Below are 19,188 nucleotides of genomic sequence, written 5' to 3'. Positions count from 1 at the left end.
CATGCATATATACACCATCTATAGGTCTCTCTCGCACACTGTATGATACTCTAGCTAGTCCAAGCTAGATATCTTGGGTGCACTCATCATATGCACACAAATTCCTTGGCTCTTTGCCCGTAACTCTCTCACGCACCACTCTGTCGTCTCGGAGCTCTTCCCCCCCTCTCTCAAACTCTCCATCCACCTGGGTCACACATACACATGCATATCTCACTCGCACTTGATAGGCCGATCTAAAACTCTATCTCTCTCCCTCGTTCTCTCTCCATCTCACACGCACACACACACAATCTCATGCCTAGCTAGCCAAGTATGATGGTCTGTCACTCAATTGTAGGCACACGCCGTCCCCCCTATATGTATATGACTAGCTAATCTTAGTCTCCCTCACAAACATGTGCATGGTCTATCTCGATTTCTCTCGGGGAATCTTTCTATCGCGCACGCACCTCCCTCGATCTCCCACCCATATAGTCCCCTCACGATCTCGAGGGGATCTCTCTATCACAAACACACCCTCTCTCCCTCCCCATGCGTCCATGTCCTCCATGTGTACCTCTCGACCTTTGTTCCTTGTTGGCCAGACCTCTATTGGACATGTGCTAGAAGGGTGTCTCTCTCCGTTGCAAACAATCAAACACTAGCTATCTTCGTGTATCTCCTCGCCTCGCTTTTGTATCTCGGAGATGCATGTGTGATATGTTCGCATAAGAAACAAAAAAACACACACTCTCTCTAATTTATCATTTGTTGTCACTTTCTCTTTCACACACATACTCTTTTTGCACACTTACTCATTCTCCTTCACACGCACTTGATCTGTCTCGACTTAGGCACTCTCCTCGGTCCATAGCATATAGATTTATTGAAAAGTCAAACATCACAAAGTTTGACCATGTACGTGGACAAAAACAATTAGATCTAGTACGACAAACATATACCATTAGATTCACCATGAGATGTAGTTTTGTATGATGTATCTTTGTTATTGTAGATATAAATAACATTTGCATAAACCTGATCAAAGTTTCCAAAGTTTGACTTCTAAAAAATTTACATGCACTGCATTATCGAGCGGATGGAATATCTCTTTCCCCCTCTCAGCTATCTGATGCACCACTCAGCCTTATCGGGGCTCCTCAATCTCTCTCAAACTTTATTGGTCAGTTTGGTTCGTGACCTGACCCTCATGCCTTGATGGCCAGTACTGCCTGGTATGGACGTGAGATGTAAAATATTTCTGCCTGGCCAAGCTTGTGTGGTGCTGAAGCGTTTGGTTCATGCCTGGGCCAGGCAAAGCATCAACGTCCCATCAATCAATCCATGCAGCAATTATTTAATGCTAATATCCATCCATGTTGCTGTTAGCCTCATGGCCGCACGAACAGGCACAGCCAGGCGTTCGAAATCGGTCGCCTGGGCCAGGCTACTTGCAGTGTCTGTAGTCCAGCCAGGCTAATTAAAGTGCAAGGGAACCCAGGCCAGGCGGGCTTTCTTTTTCACAGGGTAGCAACAAAACAAGCGTGCATGAAATCCAGCCACAACCACAGGCCAGGCACAAAAGATGCTCAAGACGCAAGCCAAACTGGCCTTATATCTCCCTGGTTCACACATACACATGTCTTGCTCGCGCTATACATATAGACCCATCCAACACTCTCCGCCCTTGTTCTCTCTCCATGTGACACGCACCCCTCTAAGTACCATAATCCTTCACTCCATCATAGGCGCAAGCACTCCCCCCCTCCTAAGTATGATTATCTCTTACTAGCCATCAGGAACACACGTATTGTCTCCTTCCATCCATATGTTTATCTCGATATCTCTCGGGGCATCTTCTATCGCGCACACACCTTGTCACTCGATCTCCCACCCATGTAGTCCCATCACGATCTCCAAGGGATCTCTCTATGACAAACATACACTCTCTCCTCCCCATGTCTGCATTTTCTCCATACGTCTCTCTCGACCTCTCTCCCTTGTTTGTCAGACCCCTCTTGGCCACATGCTAGGGGTCTTGCTCTCTCAGTTCCAAACAACCACACACTATCTCCTCACCTTGCCTCCATTGTCGAAGATGCATGTGTGATATATTTGCATAAGACACGCACGCTTTTCTCTACTTTTATCATGTATTGTCCATGTCTCTTTCACACACGCACACACACTTTTTTCACTCACTCTTTCTCTATCTCTCTCTCTCTCTCTAGTTAGGGACTCTGTCACGTCCATAAGCATATGGATGTTTTGAGAAGTCAAACCTCAGAAAAGTTTGACCAGGTATATGTGGAGAAAAACATTTACATCTGGAACGATCATTAGATTCATCACAACATGTACTTACTTCATACTATCATTTATCTTTGGTATTGTAGATATAATTAATTTCTTTATAAACTTGGTCAAAGTTTCAAAAGTTTGACTTAAAAAAATGTTGGAACTACATTATCGAACGAAGGGAGTAGCTCTTTCTCTCTCTCTGCTATCTCTCATGGGCCTCCCCTCTCACTCAAACTCTCTATACTAACGGATTATATGCTCATTGTGTCAGCGTATAGCTCCATATATTGTTTAGTTGACCGGTCAACCAATCCACATGCTGCCTTGTCAGCTCGTGTTCTGTATCTTCATGTGCTGGCCCATGTGGCAGTGGGTGAAAATAAGTAAACTAGAGGCCCATCTGACGCGCGAAGAAGTAAACAAAGTTGAAACCACTCGGGGTAGCACCCCACTCGCTAGTAAATTGAGGGTGCATTGAGGACACACTTCTTGCGCATGAAGGACGCACTCACGCACAATTCACCACTGCGCGACGGCATGCACAGAAGGACGCACTCGCGCACACCCAGCACACAACACACACCAGCACACGTGTACACCAGCGTCGCCGCCGGTTGAGATGGACGGCGAGGCAGCCAACAAGCGGACGCGGCTCAAGCCAAAACCGCATCCGGCGAGCCTGGACTTCATTAGCAGCCTCCCCGATGACATGCTGCTCGTCATCATCAGCCTCCTCCCCACCAAATCTGCGGTGCGGACCGCCGTGCTCTCCTGGCGGTGGCACCCCCTCTGGCGTTGCGTCCCCCTCAACCTCACCGTCGACAGCTGCCTTTGCGACGGGGATTGCAAACGCATGGCTGCATTCTCCAAGATCCTTTCATCGCACCCTGGGCCAGCAAGATGGATTGACATCCGCATGTTCAGTACCAACTCTAAGGTCCAACCCAAGTTCGACGAGTGGTTCTTATCCCCCGCCCTAGATCAGCTCGAGGAGCTCAGCTTTGAAGCTGGACGATGTCGCTCTTTGCCGCCGTCCGCGCTCCGCCTCACGCCAACGCTGCGCCGCGCCAGCTTCAGCTCCTGCTATCTTCCCCAGATTAATGCCGCGCCCACCCTTCTTCTCCCTCAACTCAAGTAGCTCGACCTCTTCGATGTTGTCATCTCGAAGAAGGCTATGGGGCACCTGCTCCGCAGCTGTACTGCGCTCGAGTACCTTCGTCTTGAGCAAATCCACGGGTTCATTAGCCTCCACATTGCCTTGACAAATCTCCGATGGATTTATGTGTCTTGTTGGCCCCGCAACAAGACATCAATTGGGAAGAGATCACTCCAGCTGTTCCACGTTATGGTCATTGAGAATGTGCCTTTCCTTGAGAGATTGCTTGTATCGGATCTAGAAGGTCCAACAAAAATCAGGGTCATTGACGCGCCGAAATTGACAGCGTTGGTGTACTCGTCTGCCAAATTCTCCGAACTCTTTATTGGATCCATAATTGTTCAGGTACAACACTCATCTTCTTCTCCGTCTTCTTGAAATTCACATTTTTAAATTTCTTCTTGATGTATTTACGACCGTCTTCCAGAAAATGATTCCCACAAGCTTGACCCAGTCCATGCGCACAGTGAAGATCTTGGCACTAAAATCTATTGGCCCCAATCTGGATCAAGTTGTTGGATTCCTTACATGCTTTCTGTGCACGGAGAGGCTACTCATCGAGGTGAAACTTCTTTCCTATAAGTAAACGGTAATCACAACGTAGCTCAATTTTTTCGTAATTTTCCCAAATTATGATGCAAGTGTAGTGTTCAAAACTGCATCTACACACTGCACCGAAAGAAATGTTTTTAGTACTTTTTTCTCATGTGATCACCTGCATTGTTTTTATGTTGTACTACTATAGTAGCCTAAGCTAGTCATAGTGAAAAGTCACTTAGACTACTCCAGTAACTCTATGGTTACCCTAAGAGCAAGTACTACCTCTGTCCTGGTTTACTCTTCCAATTTTGTAGTATCAAAATTTGACCATAGATTTAACTGACAAAATGTTAATGCATGTCACTAAGAACTATATCATTGGATTCGTATTTGAACATAATTTCAAATGGAGTAATTTTTAGTGACATGCATTGGCATTTTCTTAGGTAAATCTATGGTCAAAATTTTATACTAAATACGAGGTAGTATTCCCTCCATCCCAAAATTCTTGTCTTACATTTGTTTAGATACAGATGTATCTAACACTAAAATGTAACTAGATACATCCATTTTAGACAAATTTAAGACAAGAATTTTGGGACGGAGGGAGTACAAAAGTGGGCTATGTAGGCCAAAACACGTGCCAAATTCACTTGTGATGCATTTGGCACCGATGCCCCTCCATTGCTCACCTAGTGCCCCAATCTGGATCACCTACTTTGCTCCGGTGCCAAATTAACTCGCGCAATGAAAAAACACTACATGGGAGAGAGAGAGAGGACTGAGGCAATAAAAAACACTTGTTTGGGAGAGTGAGAGGCTGGTGTAGTTGGTTTGAGTGATTTGTTTATACATGTGGGTCTATGTGCACAGCGGTGCCAACTCTCTCACATCGCGAGAGCGGTGCCAAAATCTTTTGATTTGACATTGATGCGTATTATGTGGCATACTTTTGCGAAATATGGCATTGGCCACATAGTGGAAGGAAACAAATGCCCAAGCTCTTCACGTGCTCCTAGTTGAATGAGAGGAAATAGAGAGAGAGAGAGAGAGTGAAAAAAATATCACTAGCCAGCCAACCCTATCGTATGAGCGAATGATATTGGTACCTCTTGATGACACGACAATCTTATTCAGCCAGCTGCTCTAATATGTTCTTCTTTTGCAGATAAAAAAAGACCCGAAAGTGAAAAATGTGCTGCACTATAACAATCTCATCGAATGCCTTGATCTCCATTTGATCGACTACCGAGGCAGCACATCTGAGATTAAATTGGCCAGGTTCTTTGTTCTAGAGGCAAGTGTGCTCAAGGTAATGAGGTTTGGCGTTCTCTGGCGCAACATTGAATGGTGTGCTAATCACCGCAAGCGTCTAAGCCTAAATGACAAAGTCTCCGCAGAAGCTGAATTTGTTTTTGACACATCAAGTGGCCAGAGACTCGAAAACTTATTTGCCCATTAGTGACTTGTCAGGGCGGTGGATTTTTAGTTTGTATGATAATGCTGCATGCACCTAAAGTAACGAAAGTTCTTACGTAAACTTCCTAGTAATTCCCTCTTCGTAGGTGCAACATTACTCCTAACATTTGTAATATCGGTTTGAAACTTGTAATATTGCCGTGTCCTATTCCTGCGTTTTCAAAATCATGTGAGTCAAACACGTCCTGAGTTGGTGATGATGTTCTGCCTCCCATCTTTCACCAATAGCCGTCGGATCTAGATCTGACGCATACAAACCAAGCTTCTCCATTTTTGCAAAAATATGCCCGCACTTGTTCCCTATTTACAAACAACTCCTTGTCTCTCACAATCGGCCTTATCTCCTCCCCACCACATCTAGAAGGCTGTGGAAAAATCTTGCGCGATGGCCGCTGCCGGAGCCGTCCACCCCCAATCGTGGTGTTCCGTGCAATGCACGGGCATCTACGCATGGGAAATTATGTCAAACAGGGCTAGTTGTAAGCAGGCTAGCTCTACAGCCATGATGATAGTGACTACAGACGGTGAGGCTGACTATGGTATGCCGAACATGGTGCCTATACTCAGGTGTCATCTCCGGCGCAGGGTCTTGTCACTTCACTGTGAGGAGCAGCACGTAATAATTTGACCAACGGGTAGTACAGTGCTAGTACTCCTACTACATTGGTAGTACTACTACTAGTACTAGTAGCACAACGGTCTGGATTTAGGAGTACTACCACATCCATCTCGATTTTAGTATTTGACGAGCAATATCTAGTAATGCATGTCACAAAAAATGTACTACTCCCTCTGTAAATAAATACACGGTGTATTGTTTTATTCCTATCGGCGAGAGAACTTAATGTCTTTTTGCTAACTAAACACTGCATGTCATGTTTGGTAGTCTCAAGTCATTGAAAGCATGCACATGCCACATCTCTCATTGGTTGATATGTCACGAAATAAGAAACAAGGAGGGAGTTAATGCACCATGCCTAAGTGTTTTGGGATTATTTGGTTTTCGTAAGGTGACTTACACAACATTTTTATTTACATGCATTAACATTTTATTAGTTAAATCAAAGGTCAAAACTTGGTGCAAAATGCAAAGGCGACCAATAAACCAGTAAACATCAAACTTATCTCGTTTGGCCCCAACTAGAGGTCTGGTGAGATGACTATACTGCACCGGCATGGAGGGGGACGCAGCTTCATTGACTTACTGCAACTGCCTTTGGGTGAATGACACATGGGCCCAAGGGGTGGCTGGCCCACCTATCATACAGCCAAAGGTAGGTGGAGTAGAGGGCCGAGGAGTAGTAAGAAATCCTACGCACCTACGCACGCTAACCAAGGGCAAGAGTGATCACTCGAATCGCAAGATCAGTTGACTAGAAGCTAAGCTAGACCCATGGAGGCGATGAGAGAGAGCATCAGCCGGCTGTGCCAGATGGTCCACGACGCCGGCCTATGGCCCTGCACCGAGGAACGTCTCCAGGTATTGCTTGAGGCCACCATGGCAAGGGGCCGCTTGGATGACATCTTCATCTCCTTGTTCGACGAGGTCCTCGTCAGTTTCCTCGACAAGTTCACCGTCGTTAAGAAGCTCGCGAACGACTTTCACGTACGCCTCTAAACGACACGCCCAGGCTCTATGATGCCCGCCACCTCTTCGACGCACTGGTGGCCCTGCGACTGCCCGCCGTCGCGCCGGAGAATATCCACCTCGATCTCGCGCTCGCTGTGCAGCGCGTGGCGCAGCAAGACACCATCGACATAATCACCCATGGCTACGCGCAAATCGTCCACAAGGACTACTACATGCAAGAGGAGGACGATAGGACGCTGGCCTTCTTGGACTGCGGGGCAACCTTGGACGGCAATGTTCAGAAGCACGTTGAGCTCGCCGCCAACGCCGCTGCTCCTTAGACGTCGGTTGGTGGCCCGGCGCACTAGGGCGTGAGGATGTCGTTGATGGATCCATATGTATTTTTATATTTATGTCAAATCCATGTAGTAGTATATGGTACTACTAGTAATTACCTTACCTTTCGCATCAACTTCATAATTTTCGTACATACTCGATGCATGAACGGCGCCAGAACCAAACTTCTCATTACTCTAGGCAAAATCGTTATTTTCTATCTATCGGTCGCGCCATGGAGCAGAACCAAATTTTACAAGTTACCAGTTCAAAAGGAAAAGCCTACCCTGTTGGCGTCGCACCCCCACACGGTTGGTCCGGCACGCCACTCAAGGGGGGAATGCATGCGGTGTTGCATTTTCACTTACAAGTGGGACTGCAGTTGAGAAAACTGACTATCGGCAAACCCCCACCCCGCCCACCGCACGATGGATGAGAAAACAGGAGGGAGAAGAGATGGGTGTAGCACGGACTCCAAGAAAATTGGTGTCGGATGGGACTCGTGTGGGTGGCGTGTGACGTACTGCTAGACGTGAATGCTAGTTATGGCCCATGCCAGCCCACTATATCGAGCCTATATCGAGGTACAGTACGTAGAACAAATTTCTTGGAGTCCGTGCTCAGCCCTCCTCTATCTCTCTTCTCAGCCAGCCAGCAGATGCGCGGAGCCCATCGTCTGTTTGCTCACATGCGGTCCCACATGTCAGTGAAAATGCAAGAGTACCCACTGAACCTGCACATCTTCTCACCTCGACGTGATGGTGATGAAAAACAAATCCAATAAAGATGTTCGGTGGCCTCTTTTGGAGTTACTCAAGAGTAGTAAGATTCTATTTACAGTTTAACCCAAGATGCACATCACGTGGCTACAACTACCACTCTATTTTCTTGCATGGCACGACCTGGATGCTGGATGTCCCACATGTCAGCAAAAGAAGGAAGAACGCGACCAAATCTTCGGTTGTGCTCTCGGATTAGACTAGTTGTGCTAACTTAAAAATTTATTGTCTACTCCCTCCGTTCCAAAATACTTGACTTCCATTTGTCCAAAAATGGATGTACATATATACTAAAACATGTCTAGATACATCTATATGTTGACAAATAGAAGGCATGTATTGTGGAACGGAGGGAGTAGAATGGATGCAAGTTTTGGTATTGGGAAGAAGAGTACATCAATATATTGGTAGAGCGCAATTTAGTAGATGTTCTAGCACTTTTAGCTAGCATAGAGGCTAGAGATGAGACTAGTGAACTTTTTGATACTCCTACTAGAATAGAGGCTAGACATGAGACTAGATGCGAGGAAGCAATGTCTACTTCTTTACACTCGAAGAAGAAAGAAGCACGCAAGATCGAGCCTCCGCAGAACAACAATGAATGCATCGAGAAGGCACTAATCCAACTTACAGGAGCAGTTATGGAAGTTGGATATCTTCTAGAGTAGTAAAATGTATTCTTGTGGTTCTTGTTTTCTTTGGTCTTGCTTTTCTAGTGAAAATTATCGTTCGAGTTCGTGCAAAATGGAGGTCCGTTTGGGGTCGTGCGTTGGAGTTGGCCTTACAAGTGGGACCGCAGTTGTGGAAACCGACTATCGGCAAACCCCCACCTTGCCCGTCGCTCGATGGCTGAAGTTAGAGAAACGACGAGGTTGAAGAGATTGCTCTAGCACGGACTCCAAGAAATAATATGGTGTCAGATGGATGTCGTGGTGGTGGCGTGTGCCGTACTCCTGGACATGAATGCTTGTTCTGGCCCATGCCACCCTACTACTCCTACTACTTACTATATAGTACTAGTATCGAGGATTCGAGTTGCTGGTTACGTACAACAAACACATTAACATATGGCTACAGTAAAAACACCCGCCCGACGCACGAAGCATGTGAAGCTAGTACAAATAGTGTACTACTATTGTTGATTGGCCTCATCCGATAACCTGTTGCAATGCACGTACAATTATGTATTTGGAAAATATTTTTTTGCCTTGTCGCACCACTCACTCAGAGAAGCGACTCGAAAGCCATTCATAAATTTAGTAAGTCTATCACAGGCATATCATTTTATTACATACAACAGGTCATCAACCCACATCGACAATGAGGATACATTATAAATACTAAAGTTTTCATCACACAACAAATAACAAGCAATGAAATGAACTTCAACTCAACCATTCCTCGGTGTTGGAAACGTTTGCTTTGAACCACAAGTGATTCTCTAGGACGGGCCATCCATTGTCGATCTCGAGACCAACACAGGACTGATCATCCAGGCTGAAGCGGCCTACTATATCAGTACCAGGGTAGGGAACCACCCAAATGTCTGAGGTATAGACACAGTTGCTTCTCATAAATGGTAGTAACATTGTGTCAACAGCAGTTGGATCGCCTTTCACCATCATTGGATAGTTTTGTCCAAGGAAGAACGAGTTTTCTCCAAGACTATCAATTCAGTACCAGGGAGGAGTTGGCGCTAGCACACTAGTATCCATCCCGAATACCATGCAACGGGTGATGGAATAGGTCCGGAGAGTGTGACCATGGGAGACTACACCTGCTTCCTTAGTAGTAACATCATCAGTGGGATGTATACACACAAGAAGAGGTGATCCATCGGAATTAGTTGCCAGGCGCCACAGAGTATATGGGCACAGCTCGTCCTCATGCTCGTGATCATCACCATCGTCATCTCCCCCTTGGTTATAAATTTTTTCAAGTACAGGTGGTGGAATGTTCACAGGACCTTGGAAACACAAGAAGAAGGTTAATTAGTAAAGGGAAACTTGCTAACCCGCATGCATGTGGATGAAATAATTATAATTACGGTGGAAGACAAACGTACCGAAAGCATAAGGATTCCATGCAAAAACAGTGCCACGTGTGGTGGCAGCAAACACAAGGCCCTCGTATTGAATTGCATCAAAGTACTCATCCGTGTACAGAAACTGATTTTTGAACAATATCCATCCAGTTGAACCACGAAGGACGGCAACAAGCTTGTCGAAGATAGCAACAACTTCATAGTTGTTGTAATTCAAAGAGTGGTTGGGAACTCGACAAATTGCTATCTTCCGTAGAAGACAGTCACCATGATCATATTTGAACATGCGTACAATACTGGCGTGCTCAACCTCTGGGCAGTCTGCTGAGATTTTTGGAAGTGGAACCCGGTCATGAGTGTACACATTCACAAGTTCCCACTCGCAATTGGACCCATTATAAACAACCCAATCTCCATTTGTGCCTGCCCAAGCCTTACCCTCAAGCGATGGCATCAACTTGCACAAGGCGAGGCCTCCATCGTCCCCGCGCCAGTTATCAGGGTCACGACAAAGAAGATAGGGGAGATCAAACCGCTCCTTGACTCTTGGGTTCCTTGTAATGATGTTATTAGTTGAGTCGAGAATGGTCTTGATCGAACCTGCCATGCTAGCCGACGTGATGATGTCGCATCGATCAATGAGTTCCTCCACCACGTCATCTTTCAGATCGGGGCAAGAATAACATGGTCGTTTCTGGCATGTTCCCTCCATGGAGAAGACGATCGAACAATGGCAGAAGAAAGGGTGAAGGGCTGAAGGAAAATGGAGGGAGAGGAAGAGCGTGCGACAGCAGTTCCAAATCGAGAGGGAAAGGTGAAGAGTCGGTGGATGGTTGCCAGTTTGCCACGGTTCACGAAGAGGCGCCCAGGCCTACACGTCCATTCGGAAATACTAGTAGAAAAGGACTCACCGTCGTCTCACTAATATGTTGGAACGGGACCACATGTCAACAAAACATGGTGTGTAATTTCTCGTGCAAAATGCGATCTGGCCGCGTTGGCCCGAGGTGCCGCATTAGTTATCGACCTTTATTTTTTTAATGGCGTGCCGTTCAGTTTTGAAGCACGACTAACTGGTACTGTATGCAGAGAAAATATAAACTACTCTACCACCACTCCACCTCCAATACTAGTAGTATAAAAAAGATATATAGGCTGGAGCTTCAGCGCTTTCTTTCTAAGGGCTACCCACTTGCTTCTCACACTATCACCCTCTCTCCAGATCTAAAAAAGACGGCCTCTCTCTCACTCCTCACCGGTGGTCACAGATCCGCCGGGGAAGAAAAGGACGTGCAACGTTGATGCACTCGTCGGCAGCGAGCGAGGTCACGCACTGACGACAAGGCCGTCCGCTCAGACCTAGCGCCTGTGCGGGATGGCCTCCGTCCCCAAGCTCGCTGCCATAGTGTGTGCGGAGGACGACGACCACGAGCGAAGCCACTTCCCGCCGACCCTTAGGTATGCTACCTCTTTTCGAACCACACCTGTCATGGAATTGTCACGTCAGATGTCCTCGTGAAAGGACTTAGTTGCGGAGCCATCGCAACTAGGAAGCTTGAAGGGGTTAATCGGGACAAAGGACACGGGAGGCTTTTATACTAGTTCGGCCCCTTACGATGAAGGTAAGGCCTACGTCTAGTTGGGTTGGTATTGATGTTTCGATGACCAGGGAGCGAGATACGCTATGCCTAGCTCTCGATGAGTTGTTTCTTGCCCTAAGCCGCCAGCGGGTCGTCCCCTTATATACACAGGTGGACGCCCTGTGGCTTACAGAGTCCCGGCCGGCTTATAAACAATGTCTGGCTCGGTGACTAGTTAAGTCTACCTTATGATACAAGTAATATTATTATTGCGGTTTACTACAACGGGCCTTAAGTCGCCTGTGGGCCTTAAGCTCTCTATGAACCGCCATCTTCTTGATTTGGTCTTGGGCTTCACTCTGGTGAATCCTCTTTGTGTAACCCGGCCCCTCTTGGGCGGCTTACACAAATAGTTATATCCCCAACATTAGGCCCCAGATTGATTTGAACCTGTTCATGTCAATCTTAAAATACCTTATCAACTGTCCTGCAGTCTTTTGTCTTGCGTGAAGAATTTTAACCCGCCATGACGTCATCATCCGAATCCGGGTTAAATCACCGTGACGTCATCTTCAACTTATTTTTATTCCATCATATCTCCAACAGATATTTGCCTTTACTGACCATCCCGAAAACCGAGGCGCCAGAGCCGCTGGATAATAAATGTTATCTCCTCATTTTTCGCGCCCTCTTGGTCAGTCTTCTCTCATAAATAGGGCGACCTAGGTCTTTCCCTCTTCCTTCCTTCAGTCGTCTTCTTCCTTCTTGCTTTCTCCCGAGCTCCACCGCCGCCACCGTCGAACCCCTCGTCTTCACCGACTCGGGCCGCTGCATCAACCTGACTCTGACCAGAGATCGATGGCGAACCTCCGTGGCTCGTCCGCATCCGTGAGTTCCTCCCCTTTCCTTTTCTCAGATCTGTATTAGGACCTTGTCGAGTTCGTCGGTGTTCATCACCGCCCGACACAAACCCTCGCTAGTTCTTACCTCTAATACCCTGTTTAGGTCGTAAAAACTACGTAGAACTGCTTCAGTACTTGTTTGTGTTGATCTTACATAGAAATATATCTTATTTCTCTTGTTTGGCAACCATCTTCAAGTGTATGAACTTCTCTGCCCTATTTTAGGTCTAGAAAATTTTCTTTTCAGAGCAATATTTTGATCCAGAGTAATAACTTTCATCTGTGAAACTTGTTTTTACCACCCGGAAAACCTCTTCTAGTAAATGCCTTTAAACACAACTGTCGAGATATCCTGCTTAAATAAGTGACACAGAACCTTAATTGCTCCGCACAACCGGAAGAATCTTGAACTGCACTTGATACTTGTAGCGGCTTAAATATTGTTGCACAGTCATCCTTATATCATTAGGCCCCTCATTAAGCCTCCACCTTGAATAATTAAGATTTTTCTCCTGGGTGAAAATTGAACCGGATCTTCTTATTTTTCCATAGGCCAATTGTTGTTATGGCTCCTAAGGCTACAAAGGCCCCTGTAACTTGCAATTGGGTTCCATCCATAGTTACCAATAGCAAACTGGCTGAATTTGTGAAGTCTGGACATCTCCCAAAAAAGGAGGTCATGTCTTATCATGCCCCTGACCCGTCTGAAGAAAAGCCTCACCCCAAGGCAGGGGAAGTAATAATTTTTACGGATCATATGAGCAGTGGATTTGCTCCTCCTGGCTCAAAATTCTTCAGGGAGGTTTTGAATTTCTTTGACCTTAGACCTCAAGACATCGGACCCAATTCCGTGTCAAACATTTGCAACTTTCAAGTCTTCTGCGAGGTGTACCAGGGAGAGGAACCAAGTCTTCTATTGTTCAGGGAACTTTTTTACATGAACCGGCAAAATGAACGTGCCAACGGGCCTAGTCTTGAGCTTGGCGGCATCTCAATCCAGCGATGGAGAGACTTTCTTTTTCCTTATGCTGAGTTACCGAGTCACCCAAAATCATGGAACCAGACATGGTTCTACTGTCAGGACACTTCTCCGGCTGATGAGAAGCCTCTGTCCGGCTTTCGCGCTCTGCACCTTGAGTCTAACCATCAGCTACCAGACAAGCTGACAGTCGTTGAACGTCTGCCTCTCAATCCCACCATCAAGAAGATCAAGGCTCTCTTAGGGAATGGTTTAAACGACATTGATCTGGTCCGAGTCTGGGTCACTTGGCGAGTACTTCCATTAAGCCGTCGTCCCGCCTTAATGTGTACTTACACAGGCGAAAAGAATGACCCGTTACGCCATAGCCCTGACGACTTACCAGATGACATGGTGGATGCTACAACCCAGTCGTTGCTGAAGGAGGGCACTGTGACGAGCAACACCATCGGCTTACTTACCTTTTGCAAGAATAACCCGGCCCCTGCAGTAAGTTTATCAATCGTAATAAATACTTATTATTACATTATACCTTTCTTGGTTCTCATAATTCCTTATCCTTTTCCACAGGCCGATGATAACTTCTGGAAAGCCAAATATGATCATGAAGCTGCCAAGCAAGCCAGAACGACCAACAAAGCCGAAAGAAAAGCCGCCAAGGCAGGAACCTCAAAGAAGAAGAAACCTAGTGCCTCCGACTTACTCAGATTGGAGGACAGTTCGTCGGATGATGAAGAGGTAATCTTAAAAAAAATACTTCCCTTATCATTACCTGTCTGACATTCTATCCCTTTTAGGAGGATACGGGAAACAGTCGAGCAGCCAATGAAGAGGTAACTATAATCTCCTCCGACTCAAAGCCTTTTCGAAAGAAAAAGATCCGAAGAGTGACCCGGAAAGTAAGATTTTCACATGCTCTTGCTTATCAAGATCCTCAATTTCTTCTGAAGCAACAACAACTTGAGAACCGGAGGCAGACCCGGAATAACAAGGATGCAGAACTCTCCTCCGGCTTACCTGATGTAACCAGGAAGCGCCGGACTGAGGTTATTTCTGATTTACATTTTGTCTTACCTTTAGCGGGCTTGATTCGTCAACCTCTCAATTCATCTGATTCCAATTATCAGGATACCTCTCCTTCTTCCGGTGAATCCATGCAATCAAATATGCCGTCTTTCAAAACTGCTCCCAGGTAATGTAACCTTATGCACCTTTTACTTTACCCATGCTTGCTATTCATCCTTCTGCTTTTGTTAACAACATGCAAGTGAAGACCAGTAAACGGGCGAAAAAGAATAAGCCGTCCGAAGAACCGGTCGTGGCTGAACTGGTGATTAATACGTCTGCTCCGGATAACTCTACCCATCAGCCACCGCCTGATCCAGCTTCTAATATTCCAATGCCAACCTCTGATCCACCTGCCGAAGATACTCTTCACACAAGTGACCCGGAGACTCCTAGCTCGGTCAAGACAAATGAACCGGAAGTTGAGATTGTGAAGTCTCAGTTTGTTGAACCAGGGTAGCCTACCATCCTTGCCAAATGTACCGCCAAGGAAGAATTTGCCCAACGCCAAAAAGCCAAGCAGGACATTACTGATTATATTCACTTAAGCATTGGTGATATAGTCTCGGGCTATCTGAATCAAGTGCATAACAGCCGGGACCTGGAAATTGACATGGTGAAACAAATACAGCACAAATCTGAGGTATAACTTATACTTTTTACCTGAATCTTACATATTGTACCAGCCCCCAAGTCTATTGCTTATTATTAAATATGTTGTAGACTTTAAAAATCTGCTTTACTTGCTAACTTATCCGGCTCAAGAAAGACTTTATTTAACACGGTTATAACATAAGGCTATTAAATTTGCAATACACATTAGCCCCCAAGTGTCAAGTATCTTTACTTGTAAGGTGCTTGAGACTTAATATATGTGACCCGGCAGGATAAGGTTAAAAAATTTCAACATACATTATCCCCCAAGTGTCAAGTATCTTTACTTGTAAGGTGCTTCAGACTTGAATCTTACCTTACTATAATTCTTACCATAACCTGGTGTCAATGCAGGTTGCCATAAGTCAATTTGAAGCAGAGCTCGCTGCCCTGAAGAGTCGTCTGGAAACTCAAGAACTTGAAACGCAGAAGGCTAACTCCAAATTTAAATTCAGTGTCTTTGAAAATGAGAAACTAAAGAAGAATTTTGAGTCGGAGAAGAAAACTTGGGCTGATGAGAAGGCTTCCCTTGTGACTCGGGTCGAGACAGCTGAAACATCTCTTGCAGAAGCAACAACCGAGCTATCCGACTTAAAACGGCAAATATCTCAAATGGTCTCAGCCATCTTCGGTAAGTTATTGTGAAACAGCCTTAAATATTGTAACCTTACAATGACTATTGCATTAATTACTTCCGGCTGACGGTTATGCTTACGCACATACAGGCCCCAGGAGTACCAATCTGAAGCAAAACATGCAGATCAAGCTTAAAGCAGTTTACACTTTAGTGGAACAGCTGTACTCCGGGTCACAACGCGCCTTGGCCGTTGTAGCCTTATCAACTCCACATCCCCGCCTACTGCAAGACGTTTTGAAGAGCCTCGCTTTTCTTCCTCAGCGGATTCAAGACTTAAGGCGGGCGTCCTCAAGAGCCGGGGCCGTGGCCGCATTGAGCTGGGCTAAAGCATGGCTCCCAGAACTAGACCCGGCCGACCTCGCCCTTGGGTACCCAAGTCTGAAGGAGGACGGTACTGCATTTGACGACCATGATTTCACCGCTTGTGTCAAAGCCATACGTCCCGTGGCAACCCTTATGGAAATGACACTGACCTTAGCAAGTATGCGTCGGCTTATGACAGTGAGAACCAGAGAATCCCAAACACTCCATATGATCAGATCAGCCTGATCCCTCCAATTCGTAAGCATACTTTTGCCCCTGAAGTGGACCCGGCTGGTTTAATAGATGATGAAGCTGAGTTTGAAGCTTGAGCGGCATTGACTGGGCCTCGTCAACTTTCTAGGACAAAACAGCCGACGGAGAAGTGGATAAGGATAACCCGAAGCCTTCAAGCCCGCCGAAGGAGTGAATCGCCAGGTGTTTGGCCAAAAAATAATGCTTCATCTATTCAGACTCGGGGAGTCTTGTAATAGGGTAGAAAGAACTTCCCAATGCTCTTCATGCCTTCATGCATGTTCTTATCGCTTACCGCTTTCCGTAAGCCGCCATGGCTGTATATTTCTGGCTTTTACTTCCTTGACATTTTAAATTTTGCTTGCCTTATTCTGCACAGAAAGTATTGATAACCCGGAACACAAACCAAAAGACTTATATGCAGGCTGGTTTAAGATTATTTTGTTAAACTTAAACATAATAGCATACCTGCGATCCTTTGATACTCTTCCCGGCTCATATAATGTTCACCCGGCACTTAACAACCTGGGGTGATGAATATTAAACCGGTAAGGCAAAAAACATCTCATAATGTTTTCCACAAGGTTTCAGGATAATCAAAATACTTTACAGGCTTCTGATTCGGATACGATCAGTAAACCGTTCCAAAGGGGTTAAGCTAAGATTCGGATACGATCATATAGCCCCCAATGGTTTGGCGATGCCGATCAAGTGGGTATCGACAGCTATGTTCTCTTTGGTTCGAATACGACCTATGTTTGAACAGGAAGCCCCCAAGTGACCATAAGATTTGTTTAACGATGCTGATTCGTATACGATCCACGTCAGACCTAAAGGGGTTAAGCTGTGATTCAAATATGATCAAGAAGCCCCCAAGTAGGTTTGGCAGTATGCCGATCAAGCGGGTATCGACAGCTATGTTCTCTTTGGTTTGGATACGACCTATGTTTGAACAGGAAGCCCCCAAGTGATCATGGCTAGATTCAGATATGATCATAAGCCGGTCCAAAGGTAAAGCCGGATTCAGATATGATCCAGTCCCTATTGGTTGTTTCCACCACCTGTCAAAAAGACATATGCACTTTGTTGAGGGTGAAAAAAAGACAGAGGTCTAGCTTTATTACTTTATATAATATATACATTGTCAAAAAATATATACATCTAAAGAGCTGATGGCTTAAGTATAGTAAGGCCGAAGATGGGCTATATTCCACGGCCGGCGGGGCTCCTCCTCTGACTTACATGAGTCTTTGTGCTCTCGAATATCAATGAGGTAGTATGACCCGTTATTCAGATTCTTGCTGACAACAAAGGGTGCTTCCCAAGGAGGGGATAGCTTGTGCATATTGGACTGATCCTGGATGAGCCAGAGCACTAAATCGCCTTCCTGAAAGGTTCTGCTTCTGACCCGGCGGCTGTGATAGCGACGAAGGTCTTGCTGGTAAATCGCTGAGCGGGCTATTGCCAAGTCTCGCTCTTCATCCAACAAGTCAAGTGCCTCCTGATGAGCTTTTTCATTATCAGCCTCAACGTAAGCCGCCACACGGTGTGAGTCGTGCCGGATATCACTTGGCGGAACTGCCTCTGCTCCATAAACCATGAAAAAAGGTGTATAACCCGTGGATCTGTTAGGCGTCGTGTTGATGCTCCACAGCACAGAGGGTAACTCTTCCACCCAACAACCCGGAGTCCGCTGTAAGGGGACCAAGAGCCGTGGTTTAATACCACTTAAGATCTCCTGATTAGCTCTTTCTGCTTGACCATTGGATTGAGGATGAGCAACAGCCGAAACGTCAAGCCGGATATGTTCTCGTTGACAGAATTCTTCCATAGCACCCTTAGAGAGATTAGTGCCATTATCAGTTATGATGCTGTGTGGAAAACCAAAACGAAAGATCACATTTTTGATGAACTGAACTGCTGTGGCTGCATCACACTGACTGACCGGCTCTGCCTCAATCCACTTTGTAAATTTATCCACTGCCACCACGAGGTGCGTTTTTTTATCCTTAGACCTCTTGAAGGGTCCCACCATGTCAAGCCCCCAGACTGCAAATGGCCAAGTAATTGGAATCATCCGTAGTTCTTGAGCCGGCATATGAGCTCGTCGTGAGAATTTTTGACATCTGTCACATTTGCTAACAAGATCCTCTACATCAGCATGAGCCGTCAGCCAATAAAAACCATGACGGAAGGCCTTGGCCACCAGAGATTTTGAGCCAGCATGATGACCACAATCCCCTTCATGGATCTCTCGAAGTATCACTTGACCCTCTGCCGGTGACACACAATGCTGGAACGCCCCTATGACACTGAGATGATGTAACTCGCCATTAACAATTGTCATGGACTTGGACCACCTAACAAGGTCTCATCCTCAGGCAGCACTCCCCGGGTCATATAAGCCAAGTATGGCAATGTCCAATCCGGGATGACGTGAAGCGCGGCCACCAACTGTGCCTCCGGGTCTGGCACCGCAAGCTCTTCCTCTGTAGGTACTTTGACAGAAGGATTATGCAGAACATCAAGAAAGGTGCTAGGCGGCACCGGCTTACGCTGAGAGCCCAACCGGCTTAACGCATCAGCCGCCTCATTCTTCCTTCTATCAATATGCTCCACCTGATACCCC

Source organism: Triticum dicoccoides, chromosome 4B (genome assembly GCF_002162155.2).
Source record: "Triticum dicoccoides isolate Atlit2015 ecotype Zavitan chromosome 4B, WEW_v2.0, whole genome shotgun sequence".
NCBI classification, from domain to species: Eukaryota; Viridiplantae; Streptophyta; class Magnoliopsida; order Poales; family Poaceae; genus Triticum; species Triticum dicoccoides.
This window is presented reverse-complemented; position numbering follows the sequence as displayed.